The sequence below is a fragment of the Grammomys surdaster genome, unplaced genomic scaffold (genome assembly GCF_004785775.1).
Source record: "Grammomys surdaster isolate TR1022 unplaced genomic scaffold, NIH_TR_1.0 216, whole genome shotgun sequence".
Lineage (NCBI taxonomy): Eukaryota > Metazoa > Chordata > Mammalia > Rodentia > Muridae > Grammomys > Grammomys surdaster.
The window spans coordinates 138955-161284 of NW_021604661.1; the positions used below are offsets into that span (position 1 = coordinate 138955).

At 39.1% G+C, this 22330-nt stretch overlaps 1 long non-coding RNA gene and 1 pseudogene across 3 annotated transcripts in view; one reads left to right on the forward strand and one right to left on the reverse strand.

Annotated features, from left to right (window-relative positions):
* LOC114625377 overlaps positions 1–22330 on the forward strand; it is a 35478-nt gene that overhangs the window by 5095 nt on the left and 8053 nt on the right. The gene's annotated exons all lie outside the window — the stretch shown is intronic.
* LOC114625375 lies at positions 7834–8301 on the reverse strand (annotated as a pseudogene). Its single transcript, XR_003712068.1, has one exon. The product of XR_003712068.1 is annotated as a cytochrome b-c1 complex subunit 7 pseudogene (transcript).

Sequence of the window (22330 nt, forward strand, 5' to 3'; positions counted from 1 at the left end):
TGGATGGATGGATGGATGGATGGATGGATGGATGGATGGATGGATGGGGTAGAGTCCGTCCCCCAAGCCAAACCATACAATCAACAATTTTATTTCTTTTCTCTGGCCTTTTTAATACCTTCTTAGAAAAAAGTTCTTTAGAAAATCACCTCAGAGATAGAATGTTTTATAAAATGGGAGTTACAGAAGGATATTGGTATTAAGTTCAAAGCAGTGTTTCAATCTATATACTTTTTTTTGTGGTTTTTTGAGACAGGGTTTCTTTGTGTAGTCCTGGCTGTCCTGGAACTCACTCTGTAGACCAGGCTGGCCTTGAACTCAGAAATCCACCTGCCTCTGCCTCCCAAGTGCTGGGATTAAATGCATGCGCCACCACCGCCCAGCTCAATCTATATACTTGTTATAAGTTCAAAGCAACAGTTTTTACATGGCCTTGCCTTATCATAGTGCACGCCTGTGGCTTCATCCTTGGACCTTCATGCTTTTCCTTGAACACAAAATTGTCCCAAGTCTATATCTCCTTTCACTATAATTATGAAAGCTCACTGTATTTCTTATTTATGCAGCCTTTACTTACTATTATGAGCAGTGGGCGCCTTCTGTTCTTGATTCTAACTTTGTTACGTCTTTCTAGCAAATCGACTAAGATCATTTCTTAAAACTTTCTTCCTAAAACTATTTGAATAAAATCAGGAATTCTGTAGACCCATTAACTCATCTAAACTGCATTAACTCATGAAAGTTCATCTTTATGCTGATCTGCAGGAAATCTGAACAATAGGGTGGGCTGATGCCCAGGGATTGTTATATTAATTTAATAATGAGAGGGAAGGCATATCAGCTGCAAGAAGCAATCTGAGATGGAATCTCTTTAGAACCGTGGCATCGAGCTCACCCATGGCAGACCATGCAAAAATGGTGGGCCACCTGCAGGAAGGCCACTTGCTAGCCTTAGCCTAGGTGACTCCTGACATTTTTTTTTTTTGCTTTGACTACTTGTTCAGTGTGATGCCTGCCAGGTTCCTTCCATAGTTATATCCATATGCTGCATCACAATGTTTTGGCCAACAACAAACTGAAGATATAGCACTGGTCTCATAAGACTAATCATCTAGTAACATCATACACATTGGTTTGTATAAGTACACGCTGATAAAAGTGACCACTTGAGAAAAGCATCACCATGAACAAGACTGAGCTCATCTGATGTCAGAAGCTAAGCAGGGTCAGGTCCTGATTAGAAAAAAAATGTTGATGTATTTTATTGCAAGGGTACCTCAGTTGGTAGAACATAAGACCTTTTAAAATGAACAATGGGTTTCTTAGAATGTATCTGCTGTTAAGCAACACATTACTGTATTTATATTGCATTTATTCATCTGTTCATTTATTGTGTGTATGAGTACACACATGCCACACACAGCACATGTAAGGAGGTCAAAGGACAACTTGTGGGAAATCAGTTCTTTCTGTACCCAACAAGTGGTCTGGGGATCAAACTCAGGTTATGAGGCTTGGCAGCAAATACATTTGCCCAATAAAGCCCTCGTGCTGGACCCAAACTCTATGTGGTTGCTTTTGTGTTTGTTGCCAAGGATGGAATCCAGGAATGACGAATACTGCCCCAAACCTGTGTTTTTTCTTCTGTATAATTAATAAGTGATTTATTTATGTTAAGATACTCTTTCAAATCTTAAACTATCCACTGCCCCTTTATGTTAGTTGTACATACACATGACAAACAGCTGCCCCTGCCACTCCTCATACCTAGAAGAATTTGACCACATGAACTCTCACTTCCCTTCTTCCCTGGTACTATAATTCAGAACCTTGCACATGTTGGTCAGGAGCCTTTCTACAATGTTAGTCACTGCCACCCACTTTTCTCCCATACCCTTCCAGGCTAACTATAGGTGATTTTAATATCCTCATAGATGGTGTTTCTCAGTTCTCTCTGCTGAAATCTCCATGCTCAGGCCTGTTGCTTACCTAAAATGTAAAGCTCTCAGAATAAAAAATGTCCATTGCTCATGAGGCTGAGACATGACAACCATCAGTTCCAGGCAGAGTCTGGGTACAAAAGTCTGAGCAAGATCCTTTCTCAAAAAAAGAAGGAAAGGAGGTCCTTAGATTCCCCACTATCTGCTGTATACATGTGAATTCATTTACCTTGTCTTTTCTGTTGTTATGTATTAATCATTTCTTGCAGTCATTAAAATCTAATCTTTCCACTTCAATTTTCAAAAAGCCCCATATTATCTCTGGTTTTTTCTCCCAAGACAGGGTCTCACTTCGCAGCTCTGGCTGTTCTGGAACTCACTGAGATCCCCCTCTGCCCACAAAGTGCTGGGATTAAAGGTGTGTACCACTGTGCCTGGCAAAAAGCCCCATATTGTCTTCAGGACAACACTTCACTAGTTTTATCTTCTATATAAAACCGCAATAATACACAAATGTTCTCTTATTGCTTCCTATCTTTTCTGTCCCATATTTCTGAGACATTGAACCATCTCAAATGCTAAGCATATACTTTACCACTAAGCTACACCCTCTGCCTACTTCCATCATTTTTGTCTCAACTTTATTGAGATATATTTTACATACCATAAAATTTAACTTTTTGAAGGGCATTCAGTGGTTTTAGTATATTCATAATGATATGCGAAATCACCATTAAAAGGTTCAAAGACCTTTTAATCTTGATAAAGATGCTTCATACTCAGTCAGTTCCTAGTATTTCCCTCCCTGCTCCCCACACCCCCACCCCTGTAGTCCATATAAATGATTCCATGTAGCCAAGCCATGATGGTGTATACCTTTAGTCCCAGCACTTGAGAAGCGGAAGTAAGCAAATCTATGTGAGTTCAAGAGCGGCCTGGTCTACATAGCAAACTCCAAGCCAGCCAAGTCTCCATATGACTGTCTCAAAAAGGAAAAAAAAAAATGATTCCATGTAGTATACTGCACTGGCTTCTTTCACTTAAAAATAATGTTTTCCAGGGGCTAAGGAAATGGCTCAGTGAGTAAAGTGCTTGCTGTACAAGTGTGAGGACCTGAGTTCAACCCCAAGACCCATATAAGAAAAACCCCAGGCATTGTGGTCCACACTTATATTCTGTCCACTGGGAAAGGAAAGATAGACTGATCCATGGGGCTCAGTAATGGCTTGGCCAGCCTAGCTTACTTGTTGCTCCAGACCAGTGAAAATTCTACCTCAGAAACAAGGTGAGTGGCACCTAAAATAAGACGCACAAGATTGACCTTTGCTCTCCATGTGCACATGCACAAAAAATGTTTTCCAAGTTCATCCGTGTTGTTGTATATGTTATTTATTTTTATTACAAATTAATATTCTATTATATGGATATTCTGTGTTTAGTTTATCCATTGGTCAGTTGATAATCATTTCAGTTGTTTTTATATTTTTCCAGATTTTCTTGAATGTCTGTGTGGAAGTGTTTATGTGAATATGTTCTCTTCTCTCCTTAATAGAATCACTGGGTCTTATGACATCTATATTTAACTTTTTTGAGGAAAAATTGTTTGCACAGGTGCCTCTACCATTTCACATTCCTGCCAACAATGTAAGCAAGCAGGTGCCAGTTTCTCCACATCCCTGCCAGCACTTTGTTTTTGTCTTTGATTATAGATATTCTAGTAAATATAAAAGAGTATCTCATGATGGTTTTGATTTTTCGTTTCTTAATAATGCTTTGAAATGCCCTTTTGTGCATTTATTCTCTATTTGTGTATAATCATTAAAGAACTGTCTGTTTAAATCCTTTGTCATTTTTAATTGGATTATTTATTAGCCTTTGGATTATTTATTAGCCTTATAGTCTTGAGGTATGAAAAGTTTCGGGTTTTGGTCTTGCTTTGGTATCTGAATAGAAGACCCTTGTCAAAAATAGTAATTGCAAATACTTTGTCGTGTTCTATGCATTGTCCTTTTGTTTTCTTCATTGTGTCCTTTTTTCCCCTAAGACAAGGTCTCTCTGTGTATCCCTGGCTATCCTGGAATTTGCTCTATAGACCAGGCTGGTCTTGAATTCAGAGATCCGCCTGTCTCTGCCTCTGCCTCTCCCTCTCTCTGCCCCTCCGCCTCTCTGCCTCTCTGCCTCTCTGCCTCTCACTACTGCCCAGCTTCATTGAGTCCTTTGATGTACAGAAATTTTACATTTTGATGAAGTCCAATTAATATCTTTTTCCATTTATCACTTGTGCTTTTGGTGTGGTCCAAGAAGTCATTGTCTTAACTCACACTTTATAGCTTTAGTTCTTCATATTTAGATTGATTTAGATTTGACTTAAATTTTCTGTTTAGTGTGAAGTAGGGCTCTGTCTTAATCCACTTTGTGTTGCTACAACAGAATGCCTGAAACTGACATTCTATAATTTATAAAGAAAAGAAATTTGTTGTTTACAGTTCTTGAGGCCAAGAAGTCCAAGACAAAGGGACCTTATCTGGTGAGCACCTTCTTGTTGTTAGAACAGACAACATTGTGTGATGGAAACAGGTCTCTTTCTCATCTTAGAAAGTCACACATCTGCTCATGGGGCCCCACTGTCAAGCCTTACCACATTCTGATGATCTCACTTCCAAATACTATCAGTATGGAAGATTAAGTTTCCAATACATGAACCTCCAAAGAACACACTCAAACAGTCGTGGGTACAATTCTTTCCTATGATAAAGATATCTAATTGTCTTGGCACCTTTTGTTGAAAAGGAAATTGTTTTCCCCGTTACATTGTCTTGACAACTTTGTCAAGTCAATGGACTGTATTTTGTAAATATAAAGGTTAATGTCTGGACTGTAAATTCCATTTATCTGTATGCTTTATCACTACACAAGGCATTGTCTTCATTACTTGCTATATTCAAGTAGCATGTTTAAAAATAAAAAAAAAATGGGAGTCCTCCAATTTTGTACTTTTAAAAGTTTTTTTGGCTATTGAAGGCCATTACTTTACCATATGAATTTCTCTGTCAGCTTATCAGTTTCTTTTTCATTTTGATTTATGTGTGTTGTTTATAGACCCTTGCTTATATTTTAGCACATCTTATGTCTAGCTAGCAGTTTATCCATGTATTCTAGATTTTCCAGGGGGATTGAAATTTAATCGTGGATTGAGAGTCTTTAATCTCTTGTTTATTTGTTTTTAAGACAAGGTCCCTCTGTGTATCCCTCACTGAGCTAGAACTTGCTATATAGATCAGAATGTTCTTTAACTTGTACAGATCCTTCTGCTGCTGCCCTCAAAATGCTGTGATTATAGGCATGTACCACTATGCCTGGCTGGAATATATTTTCAAAATATTCCCTACTAAGAGGCAGGAGGATCTCTGTGAGTTTGAGGTCAGCTTAGTCTACATAGTGAGTTCCAGGACAGCCAGGGATACATGATGAGTCCCTGTCTCAAAAAAAAAAGTTCCCTAATAATCCCTAATAATCGATTCCCTAATAATCTTCTGGATTTTATTAAAATTATTTTTTCATCTTTGATCTTAATTCCCATACTTCTTGTATTTAGTTGGGCTAAGGGTGTACTGCTCTTGTTTTTCTTTTCAAAGAAAGAACTCTTTGTTTCGTTGATTCCTTCTGTTCTTTTTTTTAAATACTTATTTATTCGTTTATTTATTTTATATATTTGAGTACACTGTAGCTGTCTTCAGACACACCAGAAGAGAGCATCAGATCCCATTTCAGATGGTTGTGAGCCCCATGTGGTTGTTGGGAATTGAACTCGGGACCTCTGGAAAAGCAGTGCTCTTAACCGTTGAGCCATCCCTCCAGCCCTCTTCTATTGTTCTTTTAGTCTCCATTTCACTAATTTCTACCATTATCTTTTTAAAAATTTGTGTGTGTGCATGAACACACACAGCCTGAGTACAGATGTCTGTGGAACCCAGAAGTGTCAGGTCTCCCTGGACTTGCAGATGATTGTGAACCATCCTTCATGAGTTCTGGAAACCAAACTTGAGTTTTCTGTAAGCAGCAGAGACCCTTAACTACTCAGCCACCCCCTAGCCCTGTCTACCCTGATCTTTATCATTTCGTTCTGTCTGTAGTTTTGGAGTTTGGCTGCTTCTTGTTTTGCTAAGACCCTGAGATGAATCTTGAAATAATATACTTGATGTCTCTCTGATTTATAGCATTCATAGCTATAAACTTCCCTCTTAGAACTTTTTCCATATCTCAAGGGTTCTGATAAGTTGCAGGTGTGTGCCTGTGTGTGTGGGTGTGTTCATGTGGGTGCATGTACTTGTAGCGGCCAGCAACATCAAATGCCCCAGGAACTAGGGTATAATAATGTGGTGTCTGAGAAGGGACTCGGGTTCTCTGTGGGAACAGCACCTGGGCTGTTTGTTTGACACAGGGTCTTGCTGTGTATCCCTTGCTGGCCTGAAATGGACTCACAGACCTGGGGCTGCTTCTGCCTCCTTAGTGCTGGGATCAAAGGCATACACCATCACCCATGCTCATGCAGTACCTGCTCTTAGCTAGGTTACGTTTGTCCAACCCCTAAAATAAAATACATCTTTAAAAAGTGTTTTTTAAGATTTATGTGCATATGTGAATGCCAACCTATGTGTATGTGCACCGCATACATGCCTGATTCCCAAAGAGGCCAGAGAAAGGCCTTGGATTCCCTGGAACTGGAGTTTAAAGTGGCCGTGAGCCATTTTGTAGATTCTGGACACTAAACCCAGATCCTCTGCAAGAGCAGCAACTATTCTTACTGCTGAACCATCTCTATAACCCTCCTTAAAAAATTCTTTTAAGAAGTTATTATGATTCTTTTATATTTGTTCAGCCTTGCTTTGTGTCCTAAAAGGTATTTTAAAACAAAGAAGGTAGTCTTAAGAAGGACGTGAGTTCTGCATCTATGGACTAGACCTTTTGCTCTTAGATCCATTTGATCTACAGTTAATTTAGATCTGAAGTTTCTTGGTTGATTTCTGTTTGTTTGTTTGTTTGTTTGTTTGTTTAGATGACTTAGGTAAAGATAAAAGTGAGTATTGGTGTCACCTATTATTGTATCAGAACCTATCTGACCTTTATGTCCATTAGTGTTTGTTTTATAAAATTGAAAAAAAACAGACATTATATATTCATATATATTTACCATTATTGTATCTTTGTAGCGGTTTGAATGAGAATGGCATCCATAGGCTCATTTGTTTAAATGTTTGGTCGCCTATTAGTAGAGGTGTTTGGAAAGGATTAGGATGTATGCTTTGTTAGAGGCTTTGAGGTTTCAAAAGCCCACACCAGGCACAGTCTACCTCTCTCTGCCTGCTGACTGTAAATTAAGATGTAAAGTTCTCAGCTGCTGTTTCCACCATGATGATAATGGACTAAACCTGTAAGCCAACTCCCAATTAAATGCTTTCTTTATAAGAGTTGCGGTGGTCATGGTCCCTCTTCACAACAAAAGAACAGTAACTGAAACAACCCTCTGGTTGGATTGTTTCCTTTATTAATGGCCTTCTTTATCACTTCTACCTAAATTTGATTTGAAGTCTATTTTATCAAAGTTAGAATAGCTATCCAAACTTTTTTTATTCAGCTTCCATTTGCTTGACAATTTGACTTTCTTGCTTTGGTTCTCTGTGAGTATCTCTGCCAGTGACACCAGGTGGCAGTAGCATCACAGGGTAGAAGGATGTGTGAACCACCACCACTCCAAGTTGTCATCTGACCTCCACATATGTGAGATGGCATGCACACATGCAAACATACACTAAATGTAACTTTTTAAATTTTTTTCAAGTTTTTTTAATATGCCACTTGTATTTTTTACATTTCTTTTTTTTTTTTTTACAATAGACATTTATTTATTTAATGTGAGACATATGTAGAGCAAATAATTCTTAAATTGTGATTCTGGTTGAAATAACTTCATGAAAATATGGTGAGACCAGACACACCCACAGATCTTAACTACACGATCACTTCTTCGCCCATTCTTCCCTCTCCTTTCTTTCCCGAATACCCTCTTTCAGATAGCGTTCAAGGTAGAATTTGTCCTCCTCATATTTTGTCCACTGATCCTTAGGCAAAATCTGATGCCTCATACTCAGGTCCAGGGCTCTCTTAATTCGAAACATTCTGTCATTGTAAAGGTCCTCAGGAAGCCTTCTTATGGCTTCTTTTACATCTTCAGTTTCATGTATTGTATCATCTCGCATTAACCCCAGTTTATTGAATCCTGCAGCATTATAATACCACTTTCGAAAACCATCCAGCCACTTGCTTGATGCTGCAACAGCAGGTCTGCCCGCCATTTTGACCTAAGCGTTTTTACATTTCTTTATACACACACACACACACAGTTTTCTCATAATGGCTTCATGTGGTTTTTAGTTTCAGAGCCATGGTTTTGGTTTTTTGGGTTTTTGTTTCTGTTTTTGTTTTTTACTTTAGAATGACTTGGCAACTTCCTCCTCTTATTTTTGCAAAAGATTTTGAAGAATTGTATGATATTAGTTGTCACCTTGACAGGATCTAGAGTCACCATAGAGACAAGCTTCTGGGCATGCCTGTGTGAGGGGTCATCGGGATTGGGTGAACCAGGGTGGAAGGACCCACCCTGAAGATGGGCAGTACCACCCCAGGATGCACTTGGGTCCAGGACTGAATGAAAAAGAGAGCATGAATTTAGCACAAGCATTCACTACTCTCTGCTTCCTAACTGTGGCTATAATATAAACAGCTGCTTCCTGCTTCTCTGACTGTCGTGCCTTTCCCCACCATGATGACCTATACCCTTGAACTGTGAGCCAGAAGTCTTTCCTTCCTTAAGTTACTGAGGAAAATAACTAATACAGACAGCTATTTGTTTTATGTGTGTCTTTCGTCCTTAATATCTCCCTCTCCTTCCTCTCCCTCTTCCTCTCTCTCCTTCCCTCTCCCTCCCTTCACTCCCTCTCTCTGGTTTTTGGTTTTTGAGGTTTTTTTTGTTAGTTTGTTTTTGAGACAGGATTTCTCTGTGCAACAGCCCTAACTATCTGAACATCCCTAACTGTCTGGGATTCTCTTTGTAGACCAGGGTGACCTGCAACTTATAGAAATCCACCTGCCTCGGCCTCACGAGTGCTGAAATTAACGACATGCACCACCACTGCCCAGCCAATTTCTCTTTTGTGTTAAATGTATCCTATCTACTTTTATTCCTTTGTAACTATGTTTTAACAAAGTTACATTTTCAGCGATTACTCTAGGTGTTAACAATTAGAATTGCAGCTTGAACCAATATACTTGGGTGTATATCAAAAGCTTGCTGTAGTGTAGAGGCAGGAAGTCAGCAAGAAGAGCCTGTACTACATAGCAAAGTGCTGTCAAAGAAAGGAGTGAGGGGAAAGGGAGACTTTCTCCAAAATAAGAAAAATCACAATCAAAATCAGTTTGCTTCATAAAATCGATGTAATCTTCAAATTATTCATATGAAACAAACACAAATCCACTTCTGTGCTTTCCAGGTTTGCTTTGAGCATCTCATCATTAAGCCCCTCATCATTGAGGCTTCTTTCAAGTATGAGGTTTCTAAAGCTAGGGATGCAGTCCAGTGGTAAAGTGATAGAGCACTTGCTGAGCAGTCATAAGCTCCAGGTTCTCTTTGAGCACTGCAAAAAGGTTCACCTATAGATCTTTGAAATTATCTCCTACCAAAAAAAATTAGGCCCAGCAAAATGGCTAAGTGGGTAAGTAAAGGCAATTCCCTAGATGATTGAGTTTGTTTGATTCCTAGAACCTACACAAAGGTGGAATGAGAAAGCAAGTCAAGAAAGCTATCCTCTGATCTTCATGTGTATACCATGACATGTGTACATGCGTGTGCACTCACGGGCACACATTCACACAGAGACAATAATAATTTGAAAATTACTTTCTACATACTTCAGTTCCACCCTCCCACTGTCTCTCCACAAGCATATCTGTTGCTGAAATAAACAGTTATGTGGCTTAATGGGGGAAACAAAGCAAAACTCAAATTTCTAAAATGTCAACTTTAGCCAATAAAAGTGAAAGTATTATGCGACCGAAACTTAACAGTTTAATAGTGGAAAAAATGTAAATTATGAAGATTATTTTACTAAAACTTCATACCTTTCTCTCGAGCAACAAGTATTCTCAAGACTAGCACTAAATTATATTTAATTCGCTGTGCATACACAACTCTGAAACATACAACCATATTAAATATTACCTTCTGTTTCATGGTTTAATTTACTATTAAAGAATTTCCATAAGAGGGAAACAAATATTTTGTGTTATTTGAGAAACTGGTGGGGGCCCTTAGTCCCTTAAAGAAGAAGAAAGACATACTTTGCAAACCAAAATCTATTAAATCAAGAAATTTAATTAATTTTAAATTAATTTTAATTTTTTATTTAATTTTACCTTTTAAAGAAAGAAAGCAGAACATCTAATAGGCAAAGGGAATTCCATAGAAATTGAGGCAAGCACAAATGCCAAGGCTACGCAATGGCTTTGACACATGGAAAGTAAGAAAAATAAAAGGCTTCTTGTCAGTCATATGTCAGTATACAAAATAACAACATTGGGATCTAGATTTTTCTTTTGTAAGTTTATAATGATTTATCAAACTTTTAAAAGTATTAATTTCATGAGTATGGATTTGTGCCTCCGTGTATGTATGTACACCACATTTGTGCAAGAGCCCACGGGGATCAGAAGCATTAGCTCTCCTGGAGCTGGAGTTGCAGACAGTTATGAACTATAGTGTGGATGCTAGGAACTAAACTGATCCTCTGGGAGAACAGTGAACAGTCTTAACCACTGAGCCATCTCTCCAGCCCTCCAGACTTTCTTTTAATGTATTTACTTTTGAGATGTACCTTCTCTATTTAGTAACATATGCTATATATGTCTGCTTTTTACCCATACTGCCCTATGTTTTATTTCTATTACAAGACAATCATTTTCTAATGGTGCATGATACATTTTAATCAATATTACATACAAAGAATATTGAATCTTAAATGAGTACTTTTAGTACTTATATCATGATGGGTTTAATAGTTTAGGCATAATAGGATAGCTATATTACACTGTTTAATTCAGAGCTGTAGAATGTTTGACCTTTAAAATACAAGGAAGATTCATAACTGCCATTATGAATAATGAAATACTAGAAACAGTGAATATTTAAGTGAGGTAATTGTTCACTGGTGGCCATTCATAATTTTCCCTTTAGAAATATGAAAATAATTATTATCTTTGACTTTAAAATATAAATGTAGTCATTTTTAACTTCTTTAATATCTCCTAGAATTAGTGAAATAAGTGACTAAAGAAAAGGAAGATTTCTTTCTTTCTCTCTTTCCTTCTTAATTTCTTAAATTTCTTTTATAGAGTCTCTATACAGTCCTGGGGTGTCCTGAGACTCAAACTCAATGCTCTTAATCAATGATCTCGAACTTTTGAGTGCTGGGATTAAAGGCAGTAACACACCTTGCTCAGGATTATTTTATGATCTAGGATAGCCAACAATGCCTGGCTGTACTGAAAATCTCCCCACAGAAAACCCCTTTGGAGATATACATGATATGAATTTCCATGAGCTTATTTGTATTCTTGTAGTATGGTTTCTGTCCCATGCTCACCAACATTGTATAAATATCCCTACTTCTGACACTGGCCAAAACACTAATAGAATTAGCTGGAAGATTGTCTACTATTTGTTCTGGAAATTTATATGTAGGGATGCCTGGCACCTTGGAGCCATAGCTAAGCCCTACACCACTTCTGCAATCTGAGGGTGTACAGCCACTTTCTCATGACACCATCTGAAGGGTGTAGACTTTGGCCTGCTCTAAGGGAGATGCTAAGGGCCTATACACAGCCCTACCCTTCTGACCACCGACACACACACACACACACACACACACACACACACACACACACACACAAATAAGCTCTTCTGGATAGATGGGCACACCACAAGCCAGGTGACATCAGCCTGCCTCGATGAGTCTTTTGCATTGACAATACAGAAGCACAATTCAGGAGGAACTGCCTTACTGAGGAATTTTCTGTTACTGCTTTCCAGACTTTTGTTGTTAACTTGCCAGTTTCACCCATATATTTCTTGGTATAGATATCATTGAGCTATTTAAATGTGTAGATTATTTTCATCAATTTTGCCACCTTCCAGGATTCTTTGTGAGTGTGGAAAACTGCACCCAGGTCACCTCTGCAAGAGTATTAAGTGCTTAAGACCCCAGCCATCCCTCTGCCTCAGGGCTGATGCTCTCATTCAGTGTCCATTTACATAGACTATCCTTTTCCATCTTTTCACTTTTAGATTGTATGTGTCCTTAAAGACTGAGTTTCTGAAATTTTCTAAAAAAAAAAAAAAAAAAAAAATTTAATAAAGGAGTACTCTGTCTGCATATATGCCTGAATGCCAGAAGAGGGCATCAGATCCCATTACAGAGGGTTGTGAGCCACCATGTGGGTGCTGGGAATTGAACTCGGGACTGCTAGAAGAGCAGCCAGTGTTCTTAACCATTGAGCCATCTTACCAGCCCAAGGCTGAGTCTCTTATAAGCAGAGATTTATAACTATTGTGTATAGTTTTTAATCCATTTAGCTGTTTTGTTTTCTGTTTTGTTTCTTTTTTTCCAAGACAGGGTTTCTCTGTGTAGTCCTGGCTGTCTTGTAATTCGCTCTGTAGATCAGGCTGGCCTGGAGCTCAGAGTTCTACCTGCCTCCACTGCTGGGATTAAAGCATTGCACCACTACCACCAGTTTCCATTTAGGTTTTTGATTGGAGATTTTTAATCTACTTAAATTCAAGTTGATAGCAACTTTGATTGAATCAAGTAACTATCCTTTTATTTCTCATGACATCTTAGGCTTTTAATGTCATGACATACATTTTTGTATTGTATGTCAAATTGTTGCACTATTTTTTAATATTTTGTTTCTTAATATTCATAGTAAAGGTATAAGCTTGAAAGAACTCCCTTTAGCATTTCTTAAAAGACAGTTAAGGATGGCTGACTTCCTCAGCTTTCTTTGTGTGGTAAAGTCTTATGTCTCTTCATTTGTGAAGAATAGCTTGTCAAAGACAGTGTTCTTGATTGGGAAGGTTTTGTTTTGTTTGCTTTGTTTAGCAGGTTGAATAGATCATCTCTTAACTGACCTCTAGGATCTCTGCTGAGGAATCTGATGCCATACTTATTGTAACTCTCCGTGCATTGTGTACTTCTTCCTGCTACTTTCAGAATTCTTTGTTCTTGGCTTTTGATAATTGAACTCTGTAGTCCTTTTTTTACATTAAATCTGATTGAATCTATTTGACCTCCCCGTACTTGCATAGTTATATCTTTTATAAAAGTCAGATTATATTCTTTCTTTAAGTGCTTTGTCTCTTTGTCTATCTCTTCTTTGTTGCATACTCATGCTCTTTTGATGTTAACCCATGAGCTTCTTCATTTTCGTTTTTTTATTCTACTTTGACTATATAGTTTCCAATAACGTGCCTTTGAATTCACAGATCATTTCCTCTTTTTGATTCTATTGATGCTCTATATTGCATTTTCCACCTCGATAATTGCATTTTTCCACTTCAGAGTTTTTGTTAGATTTTTTTTTAAAAAAAATAATTTCAGTATCTTTGTTAATTTTTCTTTTTGGTCATTTAGTGTTGTCTTGCTGACACTGATTTTTTTCCTCTGTATTTTTATTAGCTCTCAATGAATTTCACAACAATTATATTGAACCTTTTTCAGGCTTGGTTGCTTGCTGGTGCTTCCCTTGGTTCCTTTACCACTGTGTTTCTCTGATAGTCCCTGGGGCTATGCTTTTATATCTATACATTTGAAGAAGTGGAATCTTATTTCCATCTTTCCAAAGTGGTGGTTTTTTTTGTTTTGTTTTGTTTTTGTCTATGACAGCCCTTCACTGGTCAGTATGTTCTGTGAACAGACTTAGTGTGACAAAGTTGGTTCCTGATATCTGGATTACCATTACCAGATGGACCTCATGCCTGGGTCTATGTTATTAGGCCTAGAACCTTGGCTGCAATAGCATTAACCTATTGATTGAGTGTGAAGCAATGAGCCTAGAGTTTATGTCCATGGGTATCTTCAAGTTGTAGCTTCAGGTCTAGGTTAGAGGGTTCACTAGGTACTGGAATGAACCTTGAACTTGAGTCTGTAGAAGCTACCCAGGATTTGGGATGGTGTCTGGTCTGTTGGCTTATACCTAAATCCTAAGTCGGTTAGGTCTGGCCTAGCACTGGGACAGTCTGGAAATCTGATTCCATGGGGCTGGGGATCTAGATTCTGAATCTATAAAATAAGAGCTAAAGCCTGCGTCTACAGAGACTGACCAGGCAGGCATCACTGCCTACTTGAGTAAGTAAGCATGGATCCTATCTATGCTGGAGAAGTCTTAGAATCTGAATTTTATGGAGCCTGAAACCTTAGGAACTAAACTAGATCCTGGGTAGGCCCAGTACTGGGGCAAGCTTGGCACATGGATCCATGAGGTTCAGCCCAGCATTGAGGTCTCCTGGGATATACCTAGACCCTCATTCTGCTAGAATAGACTACACTGTGGATCTTATGGAATGTAGAGATTTTAGAGCATGTATCTGTCGTATCAGCTTGGTAGCTAAGACAAAGAAGGCTGAGCTTAGGCAGAGGCAGGTCTGAGGCTACAAAGGCTGGCCTGGTGCTAGAGTGGACCTGAAGTTTGAGGCCCAGGGTCACTGGGGCATGTTTGACTATGAGGTAAGCCTAAGCATGTGAGGTCTGACCTAGTACTTAGACAGCTTTAGTGCTTTGGCCATTCTGGAGCCTGTGGCCACTTAAGTCCTTCTGGTGTGAGCTTAGTTCTGAATCCATCAGGAACCTGAAGCCTTGGGGAATCTGGTGCCAGGATGGGCCTTGAGGCTGTCATCAGGTACTGACCTAGATGACAGACACCCAGAACTGGACTTTACTGGAATCAGTTCAGTTTTGATATCTAAAACAAGGAGGCATTTTCGCAATTGAGAGTCCCTCTTCTCAGATCTCTCTAGCTTATATCAAGTTGACAGAAAACTAACTAGCATAATCTTGGAGAAGAAGTCCTAGCAGGAAGAGCTTGCATTTATTTAGTTCAGGACCTAGCCCAGTACCATGGTTCCACCCACATTTAGGGTGAGTCTTTTCTTATTTTAATCTGAAATCGAGATTCTAGATAATCCTGAGCAGATTTGCCCAGACTTGTCTCTTCAATGACCTGAGATCCTGTCAAGTTGACAGGATTAATCTCATATTAATCATCACAACTCCATCCCTTGTCAACTTGGCACCCAAACATATCACTTTCAAACTATAATTTTCCACCTCTTGTTCCTAAAGTGTTGTGGCTATCTCACAATGCAGTATGTATTCAAAGTCCTTACAGTCTTTAACAGTTTCAACAGTGTTAGAATTTACAAAGTCAAGCCAGGTGGTGGCAGCAGAGGCTGCCAGATCTCTGAAAGTTCCAGGCTAGGCTGATCTATAGAGTGAGTTCCAGGACAGCCAGGACTACCTCGTCTCAAAAAAGTTCAAAGTTTATATCTCATGTCAGGTTCACGGCAATCTCTTAGATGTAATGTGAGTTCCTATAAAGTAAAAGCCAAGTTACACATTTCCTGTACATAATGGCACAGAATAAACACCCCCTTTCCAAAAGAAAAGCATAGCAAGGAATAATTAGACCAAAGTAAAAAAAAAAAAAAAAGTATAGAAAACCAGTAACTCTTGCAGTTCTATGTTAAGCAGCTGGAACTCATGATAAAATTATCTGGGCTCAAGGCCTTGAGTGTCTCTACCCCTCCATCTCTGCTTCTATCAGCTCATATAACCTCTTAGAGTGGCTGGCTCATCACTGCCTGCAGCCCTCCCATGGCTTTACCTTTACAGCTTCACACAGTGGCTTCCTACATCTTTCAGGGACTCCAGGCTTGTCATGCATTGTCTGGCTTCAGGCAACAGTGCAAGAGTTTATGACTTCCTTCAGTTTTCAGTCTTTCATGCCTTCAAAACCAGCAGCATGTGAATGACACTGTCAAGTTCTGCTGCTAGCTCAGAATGAGAACTGGTCCCACTTCTCTGTTAGTTATTTATGACATTGCTTCAACAAAAGCAACCTATAAGAACATTTATTATGTGAAATATAGTATTTTTATTAATTTGTTTAGTATTTCACACATGTGTATAAGGGTTTGGGGGGTTGTTTGTTGTGGTTTTGTTTTTTTTTTTAAAGAAGATGTCATTATGGAGCTTTGGCTGGCCCAGAACTCATACAGACCTACCTGCCATGCTGGAATTAAAAGGTATACTCAGGGCTGGAGAGGTAGCTCAGTGGTTAAGAGCACTGACTGCTTTTCCAGAAGTCCTGAATTCAATTCCCAGCAACCATGTGGTACTCACAACCATCTGTAATGCGATTCCATGCCCTCTTCTGGTGTGTCTACAAGGTGTACTCACTCACATGAGAGAGAGGGAGGGGGGATTGAGATTCACCATTGCCATCCCCATCTGCATCCAACTTCCTGTCCTCTTTAATATCTCACTGATTCTAATTTATGTTGCCCATATACTCATCACCATCTACCAGAATATGGTCAACCTACCAGAAGCCACACCTGAAAAACTAATTCTCTTTCTTCCAGAAGCCATCAACTGTCAATAGCTCCTCTATTAAATCTGGGGACTCTTGAGCCTTTCTCCTTCCGTGCTGGAATGTTGACTTGCTTGATCTTGTGAGTTTAAAGTACAGCAGTCCTGTGGTATCCAGAAGACATTGACCTGTGTTCCCTGACCTCTGGTTCTTACAATCATTCTGTCCCCTCTTCTTTGATAATCAAAAAGGGTACTTTTGATTGACAATTGGAGGATACAGTCCATTGTGGTGGGAAGGTGTGGCAGCAGAAGCTTGAGGCAGTTTTCTACATTGTGTTCACAGTCAAAAGCAGTGATGAATAAATGCACTGAGCTTACTGTATGGTCTTGTGAACTTGCTGAGCTTGCTGGGCCTTGGAAATCTGTTTTGCTTCTTGAGTTTCATATGCCTGCCTTCTTTCTCCCTTCCAGAGAGTGTTTCTTTTTTTTTCTTTTTTTTTTGGGGGGGGGGGGGGTTCGAGACAGAGTTTCTCTGTATAGCCCTGACTGTCCTGGAACTCAATTTGTAGACCAGGCTGGCCTTGAACTCAGAAATTCGCCTGCCTCTGCCTCCCAAATGCTGGGATTAAAGGCATGCGCCACCACCACCCGGCCAGAAAGTGTTTCAATTTAGATGAAATAACTACAGAACACTATTGTATAAGGTTTTCTGTCACTTATTTTTTCATTGATACTTTATCCCTGAGATTCACATCTTTTGCTGCATGTTGTTATAGTTCACTATCAATGGTATGTAACACTTCAAGTGATCATAAAACAAATAATCCATGTTTCTGTTGGTGGACATTTGGGTCCTTTCCAGTTTTTTTGCTCTTAAAAACGATATGGGCCGGGCAGTGGTGGTGCACGCCTTTAATCCCAGCACTTGGGAGGCAGAGGCAGGCGGATTTCTGAGTTCGAGGCCAGCCTGGTCTACAGAGTGAGTTCCAGGACAGCCAGGGCTACACAGAGAAACCCTGTCTCGAAAAACCAAAAAAAAAAAAAAAAAAGCACTGCTTAAATGTTCTGTGTGTCTCTGCTTTCCATACACAACTCTTGTTCTAAGGTATAGCCAATCTAAGGATGGAGTTGCTGGTTAATAGGATATATAAAAGTCCAACCTGACAGGATTCTGTCAAGCCAGATTTTAAACTGATACAACTCTTTTCAATGTATAAAAAATTCTATTGACCCACACCCTTATAATCCTGTCTCTTTTGTCAATATAGTGTATAGTGAAATTCTTTTTTTTTTTTTTTGGAGTCTCATAATTTGCCAGTTATGTGTAACAAATCTTTTCTTAGTTAGGGTTACCATTGTTGTGATGAAATACCATGACCAAAAGGAGGTTGGGGAGGAAAGGGTTTATTTGGCTTACACTTCCACATCATTTGGCATACACTTTTTGCTTCCATCGTTGAAGGAAGTCAGGACAGGAACTTAAACAGGGCAGGAGCCTGGAGGCCGGAGCTGATGCAGAGGCCATGAAGGGATACTACTTACTGGTGTGCACATCATGACTTGCTCAGCCTGCTTTCTTATAGAACTCAGGACCACCGGCCCAGGATGACACCACCCACAATGGGTGGAGCCCTCTTAAATCAGTTGCTAATTAAGAAAGTGCCCTACAGGCTTGCATGTCGCCTGATCTTACAGAGATATTTTCTCAATTGAGGATCCATGTCTCAAATGAGTCTAGCTCTCCATTTGTTGCTTTATTGTGTCTTTTTATTAGTAGATTTTTTTTTTTTTGCTATAATGCCAGGGAGTGAAGCCAGAGTGCTATAACTTTACCAGTGCTAGGCAAGTACTCTGCCCCAAGCCCCAGAACATCTTTTCTTAAAGGAGTTGAATAAATCAATCTTTTCTCTATTGTAGGCAGGAGTTTTCTAGAGTTCTTTGGCCCATGAACATACACATATTTTTTTCTAACAAAAGCTTACCTTTTATATTTAAGTGTTTACTCCAGCTGGACTTGATTTTTGTGTGCTATAAGGTAGGGAGCTACTTTCAATAGTTTCCATATGGATAACCTAACATCACCTCTGTCATTCATCAAAGCTCCCAAATTAGTTACTTTTCTCGTTGCTGTGCTCAAGTACCTGACACTAAGCAATGTAGGGGGTGAAAGGTTTGTTTAAGCTCACAGGTCCAGGGTGCAGTCCATCCAGGGAGCTGGAGGCTGTTGGCTCATATCTCACTGGATAGGGAAATAGAAGAAAAGGAAATGTCAACTTCTTTTTTTATTTTGAATTAGTCTGGACCTCAGCCTACAGGCAGTGGCAGTCACATTCAGGATGAGTCTGTCTCTCTCAGTTAAACATCTCTAGAATCATCTTTGCAACCACAGCCCAGAGATGTACCTCACTAATGATATAGGCTAGGTATTAATTAATCTAGTAAAGTTAACAGTCAATATTAGCCACAGTTTGTCTGATAAGTCTGATTACTCTCTTTGCTGTTGCCTAACCTTTTATCCCTGAATCATTATCACAGTCCCTAAATTATTTCAGTTTCCTAGTAAATATTGATATTTAACAAAGCAAGACATTCCCACCTTTTAGCCCAATATTTTGCTTACTTTCTTTTTATTTGCGAGAAGGTCTCACTATGTAGCTGGGGCGTGGGGCAAAACTATTTAGACCAGACTAGACTCAAACTCACAGAAATTCACCTGCCTCTGTCTCCCAACTGCTGGAATTAAAGGCATTTGTAACCATGCACAACCTTTTTTTTGTTTTTCGAGACAGGGTTTCTCTGTATAGCCCTGGCTGATCTGGAACTCACTCTGTAGACCAGGCTGGCCTTGAACTCAGAAATCCGCCTGCCTCTGCCTCCCAAGTGCTGGGATTAAAGGCGTGCACCACCACTGCCTGGCCCATGCCCAACCTTTTTTAGATTTTTTTTTATATTTTGAATATATTTCAGAATCTACTTGTTATGTTTTATAAGGTTTGGGGAATTACAGTTGTTGTATAAACAAGTTTGAAGATAATTGATGCTTATGAAATTTAGTCATAGCTATAAATTTGGCGTATCCTTCTATTTTAAACAAATTCTTTCATTTTGTTTTGTCTATAATTTTTTAAAATAATTTTGTTTACTGGGTGCCTACAGCGCCCAGTAATATTTCCCATTCCAAGTACTAACCAAGTTCAAACCTGCTTAGCTTCTGAGAGCAGACTGGATCAGCCTGTTTGGGGTGGTATGGCTATAGATGTTTTATGATTTTTTATGTGAAACCTTTTATATATTGTATTAGATATACCCCCTTCATATTTTGTGGATTTGTGCGCTATAGTAAGTGAAAAATTTTTTCTCATGGTATTGGGTGTTAAGTTCAAAGCCTCATGCATGTTCTACCACCTAGCTATTCCTCCAATCCAAGAGATACTTTCACTTAGAATATTTTTATCCATTTTCTAGATATATAAAAATGAAATAGAATTTTGTTGATAGTATAATCATTCACTATATAAACCATTATTGTTGCTGCTGCTGTTGATCTATAATCTAGGTTGGCCAATAACTTGCTATATAGCCAAGCTGACCTCAGACTATGATCCTCTTGCCTCAACCCTCAAATACTTGAATTTACAGCTATGCACCTCTATAAGTTGTACAAAAAGTTAGTAAAGTTAGTAAGGAGTGAGTTCCTACAGAAACTTCCTATACCTCACTGGTGGTGTATTTTTTAAAAGCAAGAAAGCAACATACATTCCTGTCAACTAGATATCCTACCTTTACAAGAATTTGTCAGGTTTTTTTTTTTAACTATTGTTCAGTTCAAAATACTACCTTGTATTTGGTTGTCATATAGTCATAGTGTTCTCTGGTCTAGGCCAATTCTTCTATTGGTCTCCCTTTTGCTTCCAGTGATTTTTGTTTTTTGAAATTAAAATGTAATTAAATCATTCTCCCCTTCTCTTTCTCCTTCTAGCCCTTCCTGTGTTTCTTCCACCATTGATTCTTCTCAAGTTATGGCCTCCTTTTCCTTGTTATTGTTACTTATAGAGATATGTATATGCATACATGTATGTATATGTACATGAATACAGTTTGCTCAGTCTATTTAGTGTTATTTGTATGTGTATAATTTCAGGGATGACCAATTGCTATTGGATAACCAATTGGGGGCTCATCTCTGGGAAAAACTATATTCTTCTGCTCTCAACAGTTAGTCTTATTTATTTAGGGTGGGGCCCTGTATGACTTCCCCTTCCATGTTAACATGTCAATTGGTGTTGCACTTGTTCAGGTCTTGTTTAGGCAGCCATGTTGATGACACTTAATGGGTGAAGCCTCAATCTGAGATCTAGGAGACACAGTCTCACAGCAGATTTCAATGGTCTTTTGGCTCTTAGAGTCTTTCTGCCATGATGTTCTTTGAGCCCTAGGTACACGAGTTGTGTTGTAAGTGTATCTGTTAGGGTCAGGTACCCCATGATAAATTGTTCTCTACATTTTAACCAGTTGTGGTTTTCTGCAATGCTCTCTCCATGTGTTGCAAGGGAAAGTTTCCTTGATGTGGCATGAGAGCTACACTTACCTGTGAGTATAAAGATAAGTATTTAGAATGCAGTTAGGAATTCTGCTATTTTAGTGAACTGGAGGAAGGTGTTCCTGTAAGATCCATGTCCATGGCCGCACTGGCTCCAGGAAGGTTGGTAGGTTTCCAGTAGCAAGTACGCTTTCCTTCCTGTTGTAGTGGGTCTTAAGTCCAATTAGACAGCTATTGGTTACCACCAACAAATGAATGCTACTATTGCACTTTTAAGGTGATCTTGTTATACTGTCAGTGCTGTGGTTCATAGGTATCACATCTGGGTAGGACTATTGATTGTTTTCCTCCCTTGGAAGTTTGCATAGCACCTTCTGGTCCTAAAGGAAGCTAGTCCTCAGGAAGACTTTCAGGTCAGATCCAGCTCAGATCACACAGGTCCTATGTCCAAAGCATATTGTGTCTTCAACTCTTAGACAACATTTGGCTGGGGACTGGCTTACAGGTTCAGAAGTTAAGTCCGTTATCATCAAGAAGGGAACATGGCAGCATCCACGCAAACATGGTGCAGCAGGAGCCGAGAGTTCTACATCTTCATCTGAAGGCTGCTAGCAGAATAATGGCTTCTAGGCAGCTAGGATGAGGGTCTTAAAGCCCACACCCACAGTAACACACCTACTCCAACAGGGCCACACCGTCTAATAGTGCCACTCCCTGGGCTGAGCATATACAAACTGTCACAAGTTGTCTGGAGGTTTTGTTGTACTTAGGGTGAGCTTCTTTTTAGAAAGAATGCCACAGAATTTAAATGTTCTTGTCATCACACATATCAAGGAATACATGGTATCTACATGACATTGCTGGTGATGCGAACTATAATCTATGGCTTACAGTAGTATCTGCTGTGTTTCTGCATGAGAAAGTTGCTGGGGTTTTTTCCCTCTCAATATTTTGTTCTTTGGAGGAATCTAATCCACTCTCACAGAGAGGAGGAACGATTAAACTCCAGCCTCTAGAAGAGGGTGTATCTATGTATATGTTACTTGGAATTCTTCTGTAATGATTTATGTCTTGTCTTTTATTATTCTGTCACTTGTTTGTATCTATATGAGCTTATGCATATTTGTTTTAATAATTTGAGTTATAAATCC